Raw genomic sequence first — 10,622 nt, forward strand, 5'->3', positions numbered from 1 at the left:
GAAAGCGACGTTCATGGGTGACATGTGAGTTGTGTTCGGACCTATAATGGCAGTTGTAAATGTTGAAAATACCTTCACGAGTGAATCTAGATTTGTCAGTCCATATCACGTTATTTATAAAATAATCGTTATCTCCCACTTGGTACAAAAGTCATTCATAAAACTCGCCGAATGTGGTCTTCTGGCCGTTGGTGTTAAGTTAACGTGCAGTCCTTCGTCGCCCAAGGCTTCTGGAACTGCCTTGCAATATTACGGGTACTTCGCCGAGGTGATTAGTGAACGATTTCAAGAATCGTGTCCTCTGTTCGTGCAGTACAGCCTGTCCTTGGACGAAATCTGTCCATTACATGTCGACGAATATTACCGGTTTCTAGAAGCCGTGTCTCCAGGCGACGAAAAACATTCTCATCAGGATGGCGCCTTTGAGGGGACAGTGAACATAAGCACGAGGTGTAGAAGCAGCTTGGTTATCGGGTACACCCCCAGCACCAAAAGCATATCGACGTATTTATCGTCTGTGTGTTCCGCCAGGGAAGCCGCCCTAGTTGAGCTTGACAGGACCAGTTATGGTTGTGCAATGCGCGGTTATGAGACACATGGATGCAGTTTAATGGCTCCCATTGTCATATGATAGTCTACTTCCATGTGTCAAAATGATGTTCAGCTTATAATAGACGAGAACTATGGAATGGACCTCCGAAAAATAAAAAAGGCACCTGACAAGTTTCTGAAACATGCCTCCAGGGGGGATGTCGCTTTTATGTCCCGACAGATTTTTTTCGTCATTGTTCTCATCAATTGGTCCTTTTTTCTTTGTAACGTATTTAATTTTTTTTGCAAAATCTAACTGTTACTTTTTTTACGCAATACTTCGCTTCATTATGTGTATACCAAGGAACAGACACAAATGTTATAATTTTATATGATATGGGGGTCTGGTAATTCGTTCGAATGTTTTATGTTTGTTGACAGCCTTTTGAGTTTAGTACTTTTTATTCTATTTTTTTTCTAATATTACTCATTTTTTAATATGCTTTTGTTGGACGAGATTCATATGTTCTTCAAGTTGTGTTTCAGTTTATCTCATATCACTCTTGTCAGATTTAAACTGAGGGACAACTGTGTTTTAGTACATCGATATACATTCAAATAAAAATTCGTACCTACATACGAATAATGGAAATGTCAGTTATTATTTGCATACGAAATATTGATCCAGGACAAAGGTAGAAGGGACCAAACATGAAACAGAATCATACCTATGAGTATTAGTAGAGTACAAATGGACAAAACAGGGAGGAGAGAGAGGCGAAAAGAAGAAAATGGAGGGAGAGGAGGAGAGGGGGGAGGATGATGGAGTTAGGGTAGGTGTGGCACGTGTTTGTTTGGGCTGACTACTTAAAATACATATTTACAAAGACATAAAACTGAATGCGTTGCTTCTCTCCGATGAGAGGACTTTGTTCTTACGTGTTTGTGTGCACACGACAAGTTGAGATATAAAGAACACAAGAAAAATTCAAACACATAAAATCATAATCACTTTTTCATTACACCTTTCAGAATGGAAAAATAAAACACAAAATTTGTAAACTCATATATTTATTATTGGTGATTATCTTCGATTTTCGCAGGTTTTTGTTCGACACGAGAGGATACGGGGTACTTGTAAACAAGAGAGTATGTTTAATTGCTCTAGATTTGCACGTCCATTTTCCACTACACCTTGGTGGAAGACCAACAGCAGCGACGACAGGGGCGTGAGTGATGAGGGGGCGGCGGCGGTCTCGTCACATGTTCTGGACAACGTCCCAGAAGGCTGCGCCAGCGCGATCTCTTGGAAGTTCTGGAACGTTCTGTGTAGTTTCACCGTTGTTTTGCCCTCTTGTGCTCCTCCGATAAGTCCACGAGGAAGCTCACTTCGTCCTCCTGGTGTTTTGTGACGACTGCACGCGCTGTCATCGCGATGACCCACACAGTAGCGATGTGCTTAGGCCTCGGAAAGCTTTTAGGGTCAGAGACGGTGAGTGGCGTGATCGAGAGGGCTCTGAATTCAGTTTTGTTTACGTGTGCTATTATACTTCTAGACGCTCCTATATTTCGACGCTCCTACATTTCGCTGCTCTGCCCGCACGAGAATCTGTGTTCTTGCGAGTGTTTTTCGCCAGATGTTTGGCATTTGTCTAAGTCATGGAGATTGGTCTGGGCGGACTTCACATGAAACCCCATCAATTTCATCATTGAATATTTGAATCAGACCTTATTTCTTTTTCTTTTCTTGCAGATGGCAGCCAGCCCTCTTATCGAACACGTTGAGCTACCGTGCCGGCGTTAATGAATCCCACTGTCTTGTGAATATGAGTGAAAAACTGCGGCACTATCTACTGCGTCACATCAGCAACAACATCTACTCACTGAGCTACGACAGCTGGTAAGGTGGTGCGGAACGATAAACGTTGCTCTGCAGATTCCGATGTGCTGCACGATGTGACAGTGATGCCAGCTCCTCGTTTCGATACACATTTCAAAATACACCCGATCTGAGTTCGCTTGATAAACTTTGGGTTGAATCTGGATGATGAATCGCATACCAATCTCCAAGTGCGGCATTTTTTATTCGTCCTGTATACAGAGCTCGTAAGAAGACACCGTCAATTGAACTGATAAAAGATCGTAAAGACCTTACTCCCACACCCTCTCTACGAGGAATCCTGATAATGATTGAATTATCAACTCGACTAAGTTAAATCAGGGTAAGAATGATTTTTCCTCGCACTACAATTAACGATCTTCAATTTTATTATACAAAGTGCGTTCAAAAAGTTTTGCACAGTCGTCTCTAATTTTTTTTATTTTTTGCAGAAGGAGAATGACATTTTTTGTGAACATACTTGGAACATTTAGCTCTCTAATTTTTTTTTATTTTTGCAGAAGGAGAATGACATTTTTTGTGAACATACTTGGAACATTTTGCTATAAGTTAGTGTATAAAAGTATTTTCTTTTATTTACTGGTAAGCCATAACGGACTGTGAAGTAGATGTCAGATTGCGACAACGGTACGCAATGGAGTTCCTATTCAACACCGGCCATGACTCTGCCACATCGATTCACAAAAAGTTGCTCCCTGTTTATGGGGAGGACACAGTGAATCGTAGAAGTACCCAGAGGTGGTTGCAGAGATTTAAAGAAGGTGAAATACATAGGGAGAAATGATCATCGCGATAAAATAAGAGAAATCAGGGCTCGCACAGAAAAAATTAAGTGCTCGTTTGTCCCGCGTGCCGTTCGAGAGTGGAACGGTAGAGAGACAGCATGAAGGTGGTTCATTGAACCCTCTGCGAGGCACTTTATTGTGAATAGCAGAGCAGTCACGTAAATGTAGATGATTTCTCTCTACTGGACAATACACGATGCGGTAGGCCGTCGACGGCAGTGAGTTATATGAATAAGGAGACCATTGATCAAATCATCCAAAATGACAGATGTGTGACGACATGACAGCTTCTTGAAATGACTCGTTTGTGATTGGGAAGTGTGGTATCACTGGTACAAAAAAATCTGTGCACATTGGGTGCCTAGATTATTAACAAGACAAATGAAAACGATGAGGAAGAATGCGCGAGGGTCTCATTAAGACCTTTACTGAAGAGTGGAAACAGTGTTTTGACGGCGTCATTGCCCAGGATGGAACATGGTTCTTTTTATCCGAATCTGAGAGCAAAACCCAATCCATGGAGTGGCGTCATCCGGGTTCCCCTCGGAGGAAGAAACCAAGACTTTCGCGAACACAGGTCGAAAGGTGATGGCCTTCTTCTTCTGGGACCAGTGTGGTGTCATTTTCATTGACGTTTTGGAAGCTGGCTCCACAATTAACCGTGACTGTTTCTGTTTGTCATTGGACGCGCTGCGACGTGCCATCAAGACCCACACACCACAGCTTCAGAATAAGCTCATCAGACTACACTATGAGAATGCCAAACGCCATACAGCCGTTATGACGCAGGGGAAAATCAGTAAAATGAGTTGGAAAATAGTTCCTCATCCTCCCTAGAGTCCGGACTTGACTCCGTCTAATTTTCACCTCTTTGGTCGTCTGAAGGCCCACCTGCGGTGAAACGTTTAATAGTGGGAAAGAGCTTACTTCCTGTGTCAAGCGATGGTGTAAATGTCGATCCTCAGAATTTTACTAAATTGCATTTACTTCATGGAAAGAACGTTGGGCCAGATGCGTCACAGCTGATCGAGGCTACATTGAGTAGGCTAAATGTTCCAAGTATGTCCACCAAAAATTTCATTCTCCTCCTGTAAAAAATGAAAAAAATAGAGATAACTGTGCAAAACTTTTTGAACTCACTTTGTAATACAACATTATAATAAAAAGGATAGAAAAGAAGAGAAAAGACGCACTGCGAAAAAGTTATGAAAATTGGTCACAAATAGATGTTGGTACAGGTATGGAAGGAGAATGCAAAATTGTTAACTTTGGTGAATGTGTGAGATTGCAACATAGTTACACAACACAGCTGGCAAAGTTAGTAAACAGGAGATACATCGATACCACGGCGTAAAATTTTAGCGGATTTCTCTCTGCGTACTCAGTTGGACAGTAATTGTGCCTCGCAAACACATGCGTGAACGATATACTCAGATGTCAGCACTTGAGACAGGACGTGTAGTTATAGTCAAAGAAGCCGGTTGGAGTAATCGGCGAATCGCTCAGCATCTCAGTAGAAGAGAAGACACTGCTCGACGATGTTGGCAGGAATGGGTGAACCATGGCCGAACACAGCATCAAGAAGAGACGGTCGACTCGAGAGAGAACAGAGCAAGAGAACCGAGCAATTCTCAGAGAACCACTCATTACTCCGGATTCATTACTATCATTGAGCTGGCGCGCAGCCGATGCTTCAGTGACCACAAGAGCCATTAATAGGCGGCCCCCAGAAATGGGACTGAGCTCATTTGCAGACTACTATTGACCTCTGAATACCAACAAGCCCGTTTGCAATGGTGTCGGTCACATTCGACTTGGAATATCGTTGACTGGAGTAAAAAAACGAAATTTTGTGTAGCGAGGGTCTCCCCTCAGGGAGACTCGATCGCCTGGCCCAAGTCTTTTGAGGTGACACCAGTTCGGCGACGCCGGCCGGAGTGGCCGAGCGGTTCTAAACGCTATAGTCTGGAACGGCGCGACCGCTACGGTCGCAGGTTCGAAGCCTGCCTCGGGCATGGATATGTGTGATGTCCATAGGTTAGTTAAGTTTAAGTAGTTCTAAGTTCTAGGGGACTGATGACCTCAGATGTTAAGTCCCATAGTGCTCAGAGCCATTTGAACCATTTCGAACTTCGGTGACTTGCGCATCGACGAGGATGAAACGATGATTATGAAGACGACACAAACTCCCAGTCCGTGAGCGGAGAAAGTCTCCAACCTAGCCGGAAATCGAACTCTGGCCCACCGGCATGACAAGCCGGAGCGCTGTCCACTTTGTTATCTTTTTTTTCATCTTATTCGGTATTGTTCTTTGCGTTTAGCCTGGACGGACGTCACACGACATCCTTTCAATTTGATTGTTGATTCCTTCACTCAGTTTTTTTTTTTTTTTAATTACAGAGGGCCACCGGGTCTCTGATGAACACACTGAGCTACTGTACCGGCTGCACTCAGCTACCTTGGCGGACTATTAAGTCGAGTAGAATCGTCTTCACCGATGAGTCCCACTTATAAATGAGCCTCGATCACCACTGGATAGTCAGCCGGAGTGGTCGAGAGGTTCTAGGCGCTGCAGTCTGGAAGCCCGCGACCGCTACGGTCGCAGGTTCGAATCCTGCCTCGGCCATGGATGTGTGATGACCTTAGGTTAGTTAGGTATAAGTAGTTCTCAGTTCTAGGGGACTGATGACCAAAGAAGTTAAGTCCCATAGTGCTCAGACCCATTTGAAGCATTTTGAACCACTGGAGACGTACGGATCAGCTGTGGGATACCAGCCTGCCTGTCGCCCGCCATATAGCCCGACAACCAGTGATGGTCTGGGCTGCCATTTCATTTCATAGCACGGATACCTTTAGTTGTCATCCGCAGCTACCTTGCAGCACAGCGGTACGTCAACGATACTCTACGTCCCGTTTTGTTGTCTTTCATGACAAGCCATCAGGGCTTACATTTAAGCAACATAATCAGCTCGCACACACCGAGAGTTTCTTGTCTTCGTGCTTGCCAAACCCTGCCATGGCCAGCAATGTCGCCCGATCTCTCCATAATTGAGAACATTTGGTGCGTTAGGAGCAGGTCCTCCAGCCTGTTCGGGATTTTGACGATCTAACGCGTCAATTGATCATAATTTAGCATTATATCACTCAAGATGACATCCAACAACACTACGAATCAATGCCAAGTCGAGTAACTGCTTGAATATGGGCCAGAGGTTGACCAACGCATTATTAACTTGCTCAAATTGTCAAGCTTACATAATACAACGGCAATACTTATTGATTCTGTATTAAGAAATTCCTTGACCTCAACCAGTCGTGAGATAAATTACTGGCTTTATGTTCAAGTGAAATGTAAAAATAAAAATAATTTCACTGAGTCATAGGAAGCAACATCTGTGCCGTGATATTACCTTATCTATGTATGTTGCGTATCATCTCGTGGCGTTGACAATCAGTTTACAACTTCAGTAAACAAATATTGTATTTACAAATGGTTCAAATGGCTCTGAGCACTACGGGACTTAACTTCTGAGGTCACAGTCCCCTAGAACTTAGAACTACTTAAACCCAACTAACCTAAGGACATCACACCCATCCATGGCCGAGGCAGGATTCGAACCTGCGACCCTAGCGTTCCGTTAACGATGGACTGCATATATTACGTAATTAATATTTTGTTTCTCTTTTTAGTCCTGGTACATACTGAAATACGTAAGCTACAGTGTTGTAGATGACCCAATACAAAATTGCCAGATAAAGTGGAAATCAGTTTTCAGCATTTGAAGAGGATCAATGCTGCCAAAATTCTTGATGAGTTGATAGAAGTATAAACCAAAAATGCATTGTCATATGGCACTGCGGTCAGGTGGGGCAGAGGTTTCCATTGTGGTCAGACAAGTGAGAATTACGAAGAGCGTAGTGGAAGATCATGTGTCTGTTTAGATCCAGAGATCGCAAGAGAAGTGAAGGGACGCTCTGGTGCCCAAAGGCCAGCGTATCACAATCCACACTATAAAGGATAAATATGAAAATCTGTAATGGCAAAGGTTGACACCAGCTGGGGTTCGCAGCGTTTACACTCATTCAAGAGGTCCGCCGAACAGGGGCAGATGTGAAAATGTTTCATCTGTGCATTTATCGTTACTCATCACCTGACACATTACTCACAGACAAAGCACATTGCGATCCACGTGTGATGACACTGATACTGTTTAAACAGAAGTGATCGTTCGTATTACCCGTTGCATACTCTAAACTTTACGTATGAGCTTGTACAACTTCGTTTGAGCTTAGAAATGTTCGTTACGCAGTACAAAGCTCAATTGTTTCAGTTTTATTCAAATAATAACATCTGCTTATAACTGTTCCAAAGTTAATAATAAAAAATAGGGTTTCTTTGACATCTGTGACACATAGCTATCGGTCTTACTCAGTAACTAGATGTGAGTACTGACGTCGACAACGGTAGCCTTTCCCCGTTGTAGCAACGCTAGTCAACGTTAGATCTCGTGTTTCGATGGACGCTCCACACGATGTCAACTTGCAGCTGGTCATACGTCGCTGAAGTGAACGATATAAGTTTTTCTCATGCGTTAACGAAGGAAGAGATGCTTGTTTTTTTTCATTTTTTTTCATTCTCTCACCCTCGCCCGTTTCATCCCCCCACCCAGCGAGCTAGAGTTGGAAAATTGGTAATTTGTGGTAAGAACTGTGGACCAAACTGCTGAGATCAACGGTCCCTAAGCTTACGCACTACTTAATCTAACTTAAACTAACTTACCCTAAGGAGAACACACACACCCATGCCCGAGGGAGGACTCGAAACTCCGACGGGGAGAGCCGCGCGAACCGTGACAAGACGTTGCAGACCGCACCGTTACGGCTAGGGTTGGCTGGCAGCTGAAACACAGTTTTAATCTGCCAGGAAGTTTCATATCAGCGCACACTCCGCTGCAGAGTGAAAATCTCATTCTGGAAACATCCCCCAGGCTGTGGCTAAGCCATGTTTCCACAGTATCCTTTCTTTCAGGAGTGCTAGTTCTGATTGTTTCGCAGAAGAGCTTCTGTAAAGTTTGGAAGGTAGGAGACGGATACTGGCAGAAGTAAAGCTGTGTGTACCGGTCGTGAGTCGTGCTTCGGTAGCTCAGTTGGTAGAGCACTTGCCCGCGAAAGGCAAAGGTCCCGAGTTCGAGTCTCGGTCGGGCACACAGTTTTAATCTGCCAGGAAGTTTCATATCAGCGCACAATCAGCTGCAGAGTGAAAATCTCATTCTGGAAACATCCCCCAGGCTGTGGCTAAGCCATGTCTCCACAGTATCCTTTCTTTCAGGAGTGCTAGTTCTGCATGTTTCGCAGAAGAGCTTCTGTAAAGTTTGGAAGGTAGGAGACGGATACTGGCAGAAGTAAAGCTGTGAGTACCGGTCGTGAGTCGTGCTTCGGTAGCTCAGTTGGTAGAGCACTTGCCTGCGAAAGGCAAAGGTCCCGAGTTCGAGTCTCGGTCGGGCACACAGTTTTAATCTGCCAGGAAGTTTCATTGCTGTTTGTGTTAATTGTTTTGTACTGCTGCATTGCCTCGACCCTTAGTTTATGCATCTGAGCTCAGTAGACTTAAGATAGCTTAAGATGGGGTAGGCTATATAAGAGAGTGAGTTGTGATGAATTGGAAGAAATGCGTTGCGAAGTTATATGAAAAAGATTTGGGCCAAAATATGTATTGTAGAATGAGAAATAATTATTTAGAAAGAGGATATGAACAACACAGTAGGGTTTAGGGACAACAGGTATATAGACAGGACTTTTTGGGAATAATGATGAATGAAGGGAGATCTCCAAGAAGTAAAGAAAGTTTTGTTTGCAAAATACTGCAGTAAAACAAACCCTGTCCTTTCCTTTTGTGTTATTCCGCTAGGTGTTTGAGTACCCTTATTTGATCGTGTTCTTCCTGTCTTTATATGTTTATCTGATAAGAGAATTTTTCTAATACTATGTTATTTACTTTGTAAAGTTGTTTAGTTATTATTAATTCTGTTCTGTTTCAGTGCTCATGTGTGAAATTAATGTTTCGAAATTATTCTCATTATTTTATTTATTTACTTTGTCACAATTCCTGTAACACTGATGTATCTGTTTATTTCTATTCTCTTGTAAAGCCTGTACTACTACAAATGTTATCTGTATTATTATGTTTTTAATGATGTTTTCTGTACCTTTGTGATTGTATTCTCATGTTATGAAATTGTAATTAACACCAGTTCACCAAATTAAGTAACTTTTAAGCAATCATTTCAGAGCACACATTTCTGTTTGTCATAATATATGCACAATATGTGAGAAGTTGGGACTGTTATTGTTTGCACATGCGTTAATAATTCAGCAAGGGACTGGTTAACAGCATTGCTGGGTCTAAGGACAATTCCAGAAACTTTGGGAGTCCACAAGTGGTGGTTCATAGACTTGCTGTATTGTCTGGAAGACTTTTCGATGGTGATTGGGCACCTGCACAGTCGCAACAAATGGCTGGTGGCCATCTCTACAAGGACTGCAGTGGGTCTACACCTTCGATGAGCCACCAATACCATTATTTCTACAAGGACTGCAGTGGGTCTGCACCTCTGGTGGCCCACCAATACCATAATCTGTACCAGGACTACAGTGGGTCTGCTCTGTGATGACCTACCTACCAATATTCTTCAAAATTTCGATTGACTCTGCTGTGGGTTTGCTCTGTTGTTGCCCATTATCTGTCTGCATGTCAAGAGTCAGCATTGTCTTTCCGTTGGAAGTACAACACTACTTCTTCAAGACTGCATGGAAATCCATTACTTCCATTACTTTGACGAAATAACTGCAATTACTATTGTGATGAATGATCAGGACTGTCTTTATGAGAACAATTTTTGCTTTTGGCCAACATTGCATCAATAAGTATGCGCATTTGATATCTTTGGTATTGTAATTATGAAAAATTTTATCAAATCATTATTGGCCACTGCCTAAAACAATTTGTAAAATTTTTTTGTGGGGAGCATGGGGGCATGGGGGCTGTTTAGGTTTTCATGTTGGTAATGCCAAGTAGCGCTCTATATGAAATTCACTGATTATGCTGTGTGAAGCCTGTGGCTGGTTGGCATTGTTGGAATAGTCGCTATTGTAGTGTTGGGCAGTTGGATGTGAACAGCGCATAGCGTTGTGCAGTTGGAGGTGAGCCCCAAGCAGTGGTGGATGTGGGGAGAGAGATGGTGGAGTTTTGAGAGCGTATGATCTGTACATGTGTCCATTAGAGACAGTAAATTTGTAAGACTGGATGTCATGAACTGATATATATGACTTTTGAACATTATTAAGGCAAATGCATTGTTTGCTCTATATCAAAATCTTTCATTTGCTAACTATGCCTATCAGTAGAT

At 42.9% G+C, this 10,622-nt stretch overlaps 1 non-coding gene across 1 annotated transcript; it reads left to right on the forward strand.

The window, feature by feature from the left end:
• Nucleotides 1-8,347: 8,347 nt before the first annotated feature.
• Nucleotides 8,348-8,422, forward strand: Trnas-cga (transfer RNA serine (anticodon CGA)). Its single transcript has one exon. It is a non-coding gene; the product is annotated as a tRNA-Ser (tRNA).
• The last annotated feature ends 2,200 nt before the right edge of the window (nucleotides 8,423-10,622 follow it).

Source organism: Schistocerca gregaria, chromosome 4 (genome assembly GCF_023897955.1).
Source record: "Schistocerca gregaria isolate iqSchGreg1 chromosome 4, iqSchGreg1.2, whole genome shotgun sequence".
In the NCBI taxonomy this organism is placed as follows: domain Eukaryota; kingdom Metazoa; phylum Arthropoda; class Insecta; order Orthoptera; family Acrididae; genus Schistocerca; species Schistocerca gregaria.